The sequence below is a fragment of the Aethalodelphis obliquidens genome, unplaced genomic scaffold (genome assembly GCF_003676395.1).
Source record: "Aethalodelphis obliquidens isolate GAN/ISIS:26980383/991018 unplaced genomic scaffold, ASM367639v1 scaffold21, whole genome shotgun sequence".
Lineage (NCBI taxonomy): Eukaryota > Metazoa > Chordata > Mammalia > Artiodactyla > Delphinidae > Aethalodelphis > Aethalodelphis obliquidens.
In genome coordinates this window covers 20,102,636-20,114,895 of record NW_020837965.1, presented here as the reverse complement: position 1 = coordinate 20,114,895, position 12,260 = coordinate 20,102,636, and the positions used below count along the sequence as shown (strand labels likewise).

The 12,260-nt window shown below is 51.9% G+C and overlaps 1 protein-coding gene across 2 annotated transcripts in view; it reads right to left on the bottom strand.

The window, feature by feature from the left end:
- BDKRB2 (bradykinin receptor B2) overlaps positions 1-8,637 on the bottom strand; it is a 30,758-nt gene extending 22,121 nt beyond the window's left edge. Inside the window, exon 1 of one of the 2 annotated variants that reach the window (XM_027120482.1) lies at positions 7,741-8,637. The gene's annotated coding sequence lies outside the window, so the exon portion shown is untranslated. The remainder of the gene's footprint in view (positions 1-7,740) is intronic. The other variant, XM_027120481.1, reaches the window with a different exon arrangement.
- Between the last annotated feature and the right edge of the window lie 3,623 nt (positions 8,638-12,260).

Genomic DNA, 12,260 nt, shown 5'->3' with positions numbered 1-12,260 from the left:
GGGTGTGTGTGTGTGTGTGTGTGACATGTGAGCGTGCGTGGCAGGCTGGCACGCAGAGGCCCAGGAAGGGGAAGGTGGAGATCCTGCCATCTGGCTCTGGATTCAGGAGGCCCAGGACAAGCAGAGGGCGTGAATGTCCCGGGTCCTCTGGGCTGGCCCCTGGGGTCACAGGAGCAGGGTGCTGAGTCCGAGTCTCCCAGGCCCTCGCCTGTCTCTCCCACAGGCTCCGCACTCCTCATGGGCAGAAGCCTCCGAGCTGGGAGCCCAGAGAGTCTCTCCCGAGTGGTTCAGAGAGGAGGGAATGAGCGGGCCCTGCGCGGCGTGGCCACTTTCACACACAGTCTTGCCGTGTCGGCTGCGCAAAGGCTGTGCACGGTGGTCTTGATTCCCTGATGCAGGTGGGAAGGGAGGGGCTCAGGCCGGTCGGCGACCTGCCCTGTGTTACTCAGCAAGCCGTTGGCCAAGCCTCGATCAGAATACTGGGCTGTTGGACAACGAGGCCGGTGTCCTCCACCACGGCCTCTGCCCAGGGACTGGAACTGGCTGGAGGCCACCTTCGGGGAAGTTGGCACTCAGGGTCCAGGAGAAGGGACTTTGCAGAGTGGTGCAGGCCTACCAGACCTACCATGGTCCCTGCCATGGGACCCCCTGGGGTTGGAGCCCATTCCCTTGGGCAAGGCACCCGGGCTCAGAGCTGGTGGGCTCAGAAGCCTCTCCTGTGCCCCAGAGCCTTTAGGACATGGGGGCGTGGCAAGACCCATGGAAAGGAAGCCTGGAAACCTGCCACCCGACTGTTAGTCTGCAGTGACACAGAGACCTCCTCGGAATCCCTGCTCCCTCCAGGCCAGAGGCCACACTCAGGGAATGCCATTGCTCACCGGCCCTGGCGTCTGATGGCTGCAGAGTCCGACCTCCCAGGAGGCCTGCTGAGCCTACCAGGGTACAGGCCCTAACGGCCAGGAGGGCGCTGCAGGTCCCCTGGGGACCAGGCTGGGGACGGACAGAAGAGTAAGATGAGGCCCTGGCCTTTGAGAGGGCTCACAGGCTGCAGGAGGCCCTGGCCTTTGAGGGGGCTCACAGGTTGCAGGAGAGGCAAACACACAGATGATGCCAACACAGCATGGCTAGTGCTGTCCCTGAGGGGCCAAAGGCAGTTGCAGGGCACCAAGGAGGGACCTAGCTTCTGGGAAGGGGTGTAGAAGGCTTCCTGGAAGGAGGGACCCCTTCATCTCAAAGGCTGAGTAGGAGAAGAAGCTTGAGGAAGGTGTGGAAAAGCATCAGAGGCACGGGAACAGCATGAACAAAGGCTCAGAGGCATTGGAGAGCATCGTGTGCTTAGGATCCTGGGTAGTTCAGATTTTCCTCAGTTTCACACCAGCTTTTTCCCCTCTCTGTTTGGAAGAGTCAAGCCCTCCAATAAGGTCTCAACTCCACGGCTGGGTGTTCCTGCTTTAGGCCTGGGAAATGCTCCATGTCTAAGGCACTCTGCGGCACCATCGCAGGCCCATTTTAGAGCTCAGCCCTCAGAGGCTGGCGTGGGGAGGGGCTGTCTTTGCCCTCCCTTACGTGGGTCTGTTTGGGGGAGAGGCTGCCCTTGTAAATCTGCTTGGAAAGTTCTTTCTCCCAGTCGTAACCAGCTCAGCTCTGCCTCAGTGGCCTTCACCAGTCTGCACCTCTCAACATGTCAAGCAGGGCCTCAAATTCGAATGCCCACAGGGGCCCATTAAAGTGGGGTGCTGGAGGTGAGAGAAGATGCTGATGCTGGGGGAGGGGTGGGCACTCCGACGGCCAAGGTCTGATCTAAAGAGCTGTGTGTGGCCAGGTGGGGCATTAATTTTCAGCCTTGCCAGAGCCGTCTGCATTCCTAGAGAAGCTGGGAAGCTGAATTTTTATGTGAAATATCCCATTTTAAAACTATTGCCTCTTTTAAGAAATGTTGGTGGCTAAATACTTAGCACATCTGTGAGCCTGTTGGTTCGTGGGCTCTGACTGAGACTTAGGTATAAAAGGTTCAAGCAGAGATGATGGGATCCCAGGCCCAGCGGGGGGCAGGGCTTTGAGCTCTGCTCTCCTACCTTCAGGGACATGGGACCCTCCCAGGGAACAGGAGGCCAGTATGGAAAGAAGGCCTTCATGGGGCCAACAGAGACCCCCAACCAGGCAGATTGTCCTTCCCACAGCCTGGAAAGGCTGGGATGCTGGGCCCCAACTGTGCTGCAGGCCACTCTTGACCGCAAAGTGACTGCTTATCACTTCCTGTCTCAGCAACTTATCCTAATTCTCCGCATGGCACAGATCACTTCCTAATATTTCCTCCCCCTTCCCTATTTTCAAAGAGCCAGCCTTTGGTTTTTCCTTAGATGGAATACTGATATTAACGTTTGTTTCCTTTCTAATTAATCATTTTGTTTTGTCATCATTATTCTTTCTTCTACTTCTTTTTCTTTCTTTCTTTTGTTCTTTCTTCTACTTTTTTTGTCCATCCAGCTTCTTGAACTGAACATTTTATTCATTTACTTGCAATCTCTATAAACAATAATACAATCATCATCATCATAATTATTATTATTAACATGAGTTCAACTATGAGTATGGCTTTGTCTGTATCCCATAAATTTGATTAACAGTGTTCTTGTAACTGATCTTGTCTCAGATATCTGTAATTTCAGTTTTGATGATCTCTGATGGGAGAGTTCTGAGGAAGAGCATTTCCTAAAATTTACAAGTGATCTGTGATGTTTAGTTTCTATATTTCATATTAATTTCTACAGTATGGTCAAGTAATGCAGCCAGTAAGAGTTTTATATCTGGGACTATATTAAGGTTTTCTTTAGGGCCTAGAACATAATCAATTTCTATAAATATTCCTTAGAATGTATTTCCTTTGTTGAATACAATATAAGCTAATTTATCATAATTTATAATAATTATGTTACAAATATAACATAGTATAATTTTATATATATATATATATACTCTTCAATTCTTCTAGTGGTTATTTTTAAAATTTTAACAAACATATTAAAGTTTGTATCCATTATTAGCATCAGGAATAGAAAAATAACTGTTCTTCCAGCTAAGATAAAATCTTTAGTGTACATCAACTATACTTCAATTAAAAAAAATCTTTAGCACACTTTTCCTCCTCCCTTCTTTTTCTCTTCTTACTTTGCAGATTTAGCTGAAATAATAAGAACTTTTTGTTCCAGATTATTTCCTCATTTTTATGTCTATCTTAAGTATCCTGCCTAAGCAGTTACGAAGCTTCACAATCACAATACAACCAATCTGTCAGCCATAGTTTAGAATTGAACTGGTGTAACTGATCAGCTAATTTTCCCTATAACTTGTCTTTCCTTTTCTTGCATTATTTGATGGGATTACTTTCCCATTTGGCTGGAAGGCGCAATCTCAGAGGCTCTGGAAGGACCAGAGGGCCTCCCTACTGCCGTCGGGGTGTCACCCCTGCTGTGTAGGTATTCACAGTAGGTGCCGCACGCTGGGTTGGGTTCAGTCTTTTCCCTGGAGGGGATTTCGTTTGGGTGGGAGAGGCAGGACACAGCTTGGTGCTTCCTGAGGCCCAAATCCACCTGCAGGGGAGCTAGGCTGGGAGCTGTCTGAGACCCCGAGCTCTCAGGGAGAGTGTGTCTGTCGGTTCCTGAAATGACGCGGGAGGGGGTGGTGATACAGCCCTGGGTACCAGGGTTTGGGGGCCCTGAATTTCGGCCATGGAGATTAAGAGGAGGCATCTGGGGATGGTGGCTTTGGGGTCTAGGGCAGGGACAGGGCCTGAGTTCCTTTCAAATTTGCTCCCCCGAGAAAGTCATTTGCAAAGGCAGTGTGTGTCCATGGTTGGTCTTCCCGGTCAGGCCACACCCCCTTGGAATATGGTCACTTGGGGACCCAAAAGAAAGAAGAGGGAACACGATGTCACAGGTACACATCAGCACAGTAACAGCCACAGAAGCGCTGGGCTTGCCCAAGTGCCTGGCACTCTACAGTTTACCGACACCCCACGAGGTGTCTGGCACAGGCGCTGCTGATTTCGTGAGGTTCAGAGAAGCAAAGCGACCTCGCTGAGCAGGCTCAGCCAGCTAGCGAGTTTGGATCGGGGTCTGGAAGCCAGTTCTCTGCGCCCGCCTTCCCAGAGCTCCACTGGCCAGAGAAATCAGAGGGGCCTAGAGGCGCTGGGGCGTGTGGGCTGGAAACCTGAAGTGGGAAAAGTTACAGGGCTCCAGCTGTTGCCACCCACAGGTGTGCTGCCTAGGAATATGAGTGCGGGCATGCGGGGGCACCCTGGGAACCCCCAAGCTGTAGTGACCCCACTGCAGGGCAGACAACACCTCTGGTAGTCCCAGGTCCTTGCTGCCGTCCGCCTGCTAAGTGGGCACCTGCAGTAAGCCTGGCCCTGTTTGCACTGCCCTAGCACCATCCGAGATAAACCTCTCCATGCTCCTCAGAAATAGGAATGACTACCCCCATCGTACAGATGAGAAAACTGAGGCTCAGGAGCCTCTCCATCAGTAGACAGTCGGAATTTGAATGCAGAGCCTTCAAATTGTTCCACCCTGCTCTGTGCTGCGATGATTTTTTTTTGGAGGGGGTTCACATTTTTCTAACCTGTAGAACCCTGCAGATTCCAGAGTCAAAGGAATACTTTACTTCTTGGGTTTGTTCTGGAAAGTATATTTTGATTGAAGAGCTGTGGAAGTTTTGCTCAGGCAGGACCCATGGGATGAGAATTATACAGTCCCACTCCAAGAGATAGAAAGTGGCCCAATGCTCAGTGGGAGAGGGATTTAGCTTCAGTCTAAGGAAGGACTTTTTTTTTTTTTTTTGCGGTACGTGGGCCTCTCACTGCTGTGACCTCTCCCGTTGCGGAGCACAGGCTCCGGACGCACAGGCTCAGCGGCCATGGCTCACGGGCCCAGCTGCTCCGCAGCCTGTGGGATCTTCCCAGACCGGGGCACGAACCCGTGTCCCCTGCATCGGCAGGCGGACTCTCAACCACTGTGCCACCAGGGAAGCCCTAAGGAAGGACTTTTTAACAGTACAACCCTCTCGAGATGGAGCAGGCTGCCTTGTACAATAGTGACCTCCCCGTTCCTGGAAGCATGTGCACAAAGAAGTCAGGGGATTCCTGGGCCGGGTGGGTGTTGGAAGTGACGTACTCAGTCTTAGTATCGAGTCTTAGGAAGTTCTGATCATCTGATTCATGGCTCTGGGATTCCCTAAGTGCCTTCTGAATCCTCAACACACAGTCCTGCACTGTGTGCTTTAAAAAAAAATTAGACTGTATTTTTAAAGCAGTTTCAGGTTCACAGAAAAATTGTGCAGAAAGTACAGAGAGTTCCCATATGCCTCCTACCCCACCTGTGCACAATCTTCCCCACGTATCAACATCCTGCACCAGAGTGCTGTGTTCTTACAATCAATGAACCTACACTGACATATCATATCGCCAAAGTCCATGGTTTACGTTAGGGTTCACTCTTGATGTTGTACATTCTATGGGTTTGGACAAATGTATAATGACATGTATCCGCCATTACAGCTTCATGCAGAGTAGTTTCACTGCCCTAAAAATCTTCTGTGCTCTGTGTGTTCATTCCCCCCTCCCCCCAACTTTGGCAACCACTGATGTTTTTCACTGTCTCCATAGTTCTGCCTTTCCCAGAATGTCATATAATAGGAATCCTACAGTACGTAGCCTTTTCAGATTGGCTTCTTTCACTTAGTAACATGCTCTGTGTGCTTTTAGTGCCTGCCAAGTGACCAGTATTCATTTATTCATCCATCCATCCATCCATCCATCCATCCATCCATCCATCCATCCAGCTATCCATCCATCCATCTACCCATCCAGCCATCCACCCACCCATCTACCATTCAGTCATTCAGCAAATACTGACCTGTGCCCACTTCATGGTAGGCACGGTTCTCAGTGCAGGCGAGCCAGCTGTGAATGGACAGACATGATCCCTACTTTGATTTTGAAAACCAGAATCCCCTGGTGGGTCTGCAGGGCAATCTCCAGTGCCCTCTCTGACCCCAAGGCTGCACAGGTCAGAAAGGCAGCCATTAATGTTACCCTCGGATCCCCTCTGAACTTTTTATCCAGGCACGGTCACTGTGTTAGCAGAGACCACGTGGCACGGCTCTTTCCCCTGCTTGGTGCCGTTGGCCAGCGTGTCTCCAGTTCGGTCTAATCCCATGTCTTTAGTCTCACCATTCGTCAATCATCGGAACCTTCCTATAAGTGACAGACCTGAGTCCCAAACAGGTCAAGGCCTTTCCCGGACCCTGAGCAGAGGGCTTTGTTCAGTTACGTCCTGGCTCGGAGACTCAGTTTCCTCATGTGTTCTGTGATGGCCTCGGAGCGCATGACTGCAGGGGTTCTGTGAGTTCCCGGCAGAGCTGGGATGAGACCCTGGGTTCCTGGCTACGGGGCCAGTGTGCGAGCCTGCATCTGCAGTGTTCTCCAAATCCCCTTCTCCTGGCTCGTCCCCACCCCCGGCTTAACTCCTGTCCCGAACGGGAGAAAAACACTGAACTCCTCCTTCAAGTTTGTGGGGCTCCTGTTGTGGAATGTCCCCTTCACCCCGACTGCTGCCAGGGCCCAGAAGTACACAGAACAGTTTTCCTCCAGATAAGGAGGGTGGACAGTGTCCTGTGGGGTCACTCACCCTGCCCCCAGCCACCCACTGAGAGAAGGAATAAGAGGCGGCTTGGCCCTGGGGCCCCCATGGCCCACTACTGGGCCAGAGCTCCCACTTCCTGTGGACTGGTGGGAGCCCCAGGCAGCCTGACTCAAGGAGGCACATTCTCACCTGCCTGGGAGAGCAACTCCCACCCCCCACCCCGGCGCAGCCTGGGGAAACTACCTGCCCTCGGCAGCTCTGATAACCGCTACGATTTATTGAGCACCTACTGCACATGCGACACTTCACTTCATCAGCCCATTTCTGTCTTTGCCCCCCATCCTGCCAGGTCAGCTTTCTGGCTCAGGAAACTGGGAAAAAAAACGGACTCAAAAACATTACCCAGGGGATGAGAGCAGAGCTTGGTGCCAACCCAGGACTAGATGCAAAGCCCACGCTCTGAACAAACAAACTGTTTTATCCCTCCATCCTGGACAGCCAGGACCAGACAAGAGGGATGCGAAGCTGAGTTATCACCACCACCGCCCCAACGCACATCATCAGCCGTCCTTTACAAACCCCCTTCCGTCTGTGGTCTGATTAACTCCAGCCGCCCCGGGGAGCAGGCGAGCAGGGTACTTTGCAGATGAGAAACTGAGGCTCAGAGAGGTTAAGTAACTTGTCCAGGGTCACATAGGGCCAATGAGCGGTAGGGCTGTGAGTGAAAAGCCAGATTCTTGAGTCTAAACCCCACACCTTCCCTGCTTTACCACCCTCTCTGCTTTAGTGCAGGAATCCACCCAAAAGTCAGGTCACTAAATGACTCACATAAATACACACCTGCCTGTCTGTCTCCTCCATTCAGGGAGAAGACAAACCTAGAACAAACAAGAACATTTCTCTTGCTGGGAGTCCTTCTTGTTACCTGTAGGGAAGGAAGGGAACTTTCCCAAACTCCCTAGGACCTGAGGAAAACTTCTCACCCAGCCTGGGAATCAGCCCCCATGTCACCCATCTGCCCGCCCTCCCTCTGTGTTCGGTCTGCCTGTCCTTCCCCGAGAAGGTGAGGCGGCTGGACCAGCCCCTGCCCGGCACCCACCTTGTCCGGAGCACAAACGCGGGCACTTCGTAGCTCCCTGGTCCAGCGGGGCTGCCCGAGGGCCCCAGTCCTCCGAGGAGCCTCCGGAGCTGAGCTGGAGTGGCAGTGGGAACAGATCATCTTTCAAGGGCTGGGCTGTGATGTCATCACCATGCTGGGCACTTCCTCCCTCCACCTCCAGCCTAGACCAGAGCTCCGGCTCCTGCCCAGCGCCGGCCCCAGCCAGGCTGGCTGCAGCTTCCAGATCCCAGACCTACAGATCCCCCCTACAGAGGGTAACTGCATCTGCCCAGGGCTCCTGCTGCCCTCTGTGCCTGGGGGGCTGGGCCAGCCGCATGGATGATTTCCAGGTTAGTCCATGGAATGTTCTCTTGTGTAGACAGCCTGCCCTTTAGAGGCTCGGATTGGCAAACGCGTTCTGGGCTCCAAGTCAGCCTGGATTTCAGTCTCCGTGCTGCCGCTTTCCTGGCAAAAAACCTCGGGCAGGTGACTTAACATCTCTGAACTCTGAAATGTAGCTGACGGTGAAAAATCTCAGAGAGGGGAGTGGTGAGGATTAGCAACAGTCCTGACGTGTATATAACTTTTACTGTGGCAGGCGCTTTTTTAAAGCCCGTAAATGCATTAACTCAGCTAATCCTCCCAGGAACCCAGGCAGTCTGGCTCCAAACTCTGTTCTTAATCACTTTCCCATCCCTTTTCTCAACTAAATGAAAATTTGGTGTGAATATTGGATGCATAGCAGGTGACCCTTAAAATACTAGTTTTCTTCTTTCTGGTATTGAGGTAGGTAGCTGACACACTCCACAAGTGAATCCATTTGTCTAATAGCACATGTATTGCTTATCATTATTTCTTTTCCCTGTGTGGTTGTTTTGTGTCCGAGTTCAGGTGTAAAACAGTGCGCATTTACGCAGAAGGTAGAAACAAGGGTGGCCAGGGAGGCAGGGGAGTTCTGATTTTTTTTATGCCATGTATACTTCCAAAGGGATGATGGCAGCAGAAACTCGGAAACGTCTTCAGAGATAGAACACCTTTCCCTGTCCTGTTTTCTGGTGACACTTCCGGATCTGTGCCTCTGAGACTCTGCCATTTCTTTGGGGATGTTTGCCTGTGGTTTCCTCACACTTCAACACTGGTTGGCTTTCTTAGCTTCGCTCTGGAGACTAACTGACAGTCCACAGCACTTAACACTCCCAGAAGCTTAGAAGCTGCGAAGTATGGGGGCCTTCGAACATTTTTGGAAAAAGTCTTAAAGCCTTTCCTTCAAAAGAGAGCTGATGACGTGGGTCCGGTGGGACTGGGGGAATAAACGGGAGGGTCACAACTCCACCTGCCGTCTCCCCTTCCCCTGTAACTTCTCTGAACCAAGTCTTCAAACCAGCGACTGAGTCCAACTCCATTGTCAGAGATACGGGGAAACTGAGTCCCAGAAGGGTTAACGGGGAGGCCTGGGATCTAGGCCTGACTTGCCTGTGAACTGGTTGCATAAACTTGAATGTGGTCCTTTCCCTGACCTGGTGTCTCAGTGACTCCTCTGCACAGTGGCTGGTTCTACGGTGCTGGGACTCCTTGATCTGAGGTTTCTGACTTCCTAGATGGGAGCAGTGCTCTGTGGACAGGCTGCCTGGTGTCCACCAGCCCTATAACATGGACTGTGCTCTATGCTTTTTCCAGGATAGAGGATCTATAGTCTTCGTCAAATTACTGAAAGGATCTTCTATGATCCAAAGCATCTTGAGTCCCTCAGACATCAGAGAGAGAGAGAGGCAGACCTTGTGAGGTCCCTTCCAGCTCCCATATTCTAGGGTTCTACTTCTACGAGATGAAAAATCTTCAAAGATCTGAATCCAGTGCTGATGCTTCTGTAAATACTATTGACAGAGAGAGCTCCAAAGGCATCGTCCACCTACACACTTCTCCATCCACCACTGTAATATAGTTTTTTTGCGGGGTGGGGGTGGGGGGGGATGCTATCTTGACCCAGTTTTGAAATCCTGGCTGGCGGTTGGTCAATTCTTCTTGAACAGCTAAGTTCACACTCCCATCACTTCCCTTCTCGGGCTTTCACACTCTGGGCCACTATGCACCTGCCCTAATCACACGGGGGCCAGGTACCAAACAAATATGGACAGCCCCTATACCCTGGAACTTACAAAATGATTCAAATTAGCCAGTCCACCCCGAGCCTGAGAAAGCTGCCTGACCCATCTTGCTTGCTGTACATAAGCTCTCCCGGTAGCACCTGCTTGCTGTTACTCTGTCCCCAGGTGCAGCCCCTGTGCGGCCCTGCCTGGAAGACTTCTCTCCTCTGGGGAAGTAATTAACAAAAAGTTCTGCCTTTCATCTATCTGAGTGCCGTTGTGTCATGTCTCTCCAACAAAAGAATCTTTAAATCTTGTAAAATAATCCCCCACTCTTCCATTCACCTACACTTGTATCTACCCATTCACCCATCCACCCACCCGCTCTCCCATCCACCCATCCGTCCATCCATCCATCCATCCACTGATTTATCAGACATCCGCATAGGTGGTCTGTGCATTGTGAGGCAGAAGTGAATGAATCCATGCACCTATGTCTGGAAGGAGCCCACCACTGAGGCCAGGGAACCATTTCGAAGGGAATTTCTCACAAACCCAGTAACAACCCACACTCATTTATATCTGGATCGGCACATATTTGCATTTCATTTTTGCTATGAGAAAATTTAGCTAAACCCTTCCTGCGAAATCTGACACCCCTGACTTATTCTACCCCTTTCCACTTATCCACTTGGCTGGGGTCACAAGGGGGCTCAGCCCTGCCAGGACTCCGGCTCCAGCCAGCCCGGGGGTCTTCAGGGACAACTAGAGGAGGCACCAAGTTCCTCCTGCATGTAACCCTGATGGCCTCCACACGAAGCCAGGGTCCCTCTGTGGCTTGGGAAGAACCGACCCCTGGCCTCTCCAGCTCAAGTCCGAACCTAAGCCTTAGCAACGCGCAGTCATCTAAGTCTCCCAAATGTGGCGGATGGCAGCTGACTCCACGCCTTTGCACGTGCAGCGATCTCTGTTTGGAGCGCCCTTCCTTTGGAAACTCCCGCCCTTCTTTTAGGAGCCGCTCATGGGCCTTTTCCTGATGTGCCTGGTGGAGGCTGCCCCTCGCCTGCACTCAGCGCGCTGGCCACTTCCCTTCACAGTGCTGAGTTTTCCTCCATGCCCCCTGGACATGAATCCCATGAGGCAGGGACTCCTGTCTTATTTATTTATTTATTATCCTGTCTGTTATCATCCAGCACATAGCAGGGCCCCTGTGAGCTCCTGCCGGTGGAATGAAGACACAGGTCCGTCTATGGGCAAAAGCCCCCAGATCCAACCTCGCTGGGGTGGAGAAAAGAGCCCATAAAACAGAACAGCAGGAAAGCAAGCTACGTGTGCACGTGTATGCACATGTGTTTGTTTATGTATGTCTGTCCCTCCATCCCAGTGTTCCAGAACTTCCTCTCCAAATGTCTGTGTGTGAGGCTGAGGTCCTCAGTCCCCTCCCCAGGAAGGCCCTTCTCCATCCACCTCCAGAAGTGGGCTGTGCTTTTGTCCAGAACTCTGTGGTCTTGACCAGAAAGCAACCCCTGTTCTCTGTCACTCGGCAGCCGCCCGGCATACCACAGGCAGACCAATCCTGAAAAACTGGGTGAGCACGGATTTTGATTCAGAGCGAAACATGCACAAAGCCTACAGTGTGGACTGGTTGACACTGATGCCCACGTCCACGGACCCTGCAGAGCAAGTCCCAGCCAACGTGCAGCCCCCTCCGTTCTGCCTCTGTTCTCGCCCCGACCCCCAGAGGCCCCCATAGCCCTGCAGGAAGCTTCGCCCTGGGCACAGCTGGCTCTCAGTCCCCAGCTCCGACCCCCGGGCTGTCCATTCCCCAGTGACAAGTTACTAGCTGATTACAGTTCTTCTGAGTAAAGGAGAATTAAAATTTTCATTTATTAACATGTATTTTACCATTCACCTTTATATCACTCAGCTTGAAGTGCAAATATCTGTGCGTTTAACTCACGTGTGAAATCACTGAGATAGAACCATTTCTATTCTGCAGTTTATACGCGCATATGCATTTTGTTCTTTCCAGAACAGTGGAAACATGGAGAGAGCAAACTCTTCTGCTTTGATTTAACTCCTTGATATGGGTTGTTTTCCTCACAATTTCTGTCCGACTGGACTTTCCCACACCCTGTCCCCAGATTTAGGGCATGAGTGAAATCCTTGCTATTTCTGGTGCAAAGACCTTCAGAGCTGCGCTCAGAGAGGAACTTGAGGAAGGAGGTGGGGGCGAAGGGCACAGGGAGGCTAATCTTTCCTCTGTCTGTCTGTCTGTCTCCCTGCTGCCCTGGGAGGTGGATGGGGGCCTCGTCCTGCTGGGCCGGCAGGTTGGTGGGAAGGAGGCCTCGGTTGCCGGTCGGCCTGGCCACACTGCTTCCTACCTCTGTCCTCAGCCCTGGGGCTGCCGCTGCTCTTACGCCCAGAGGTGATTCC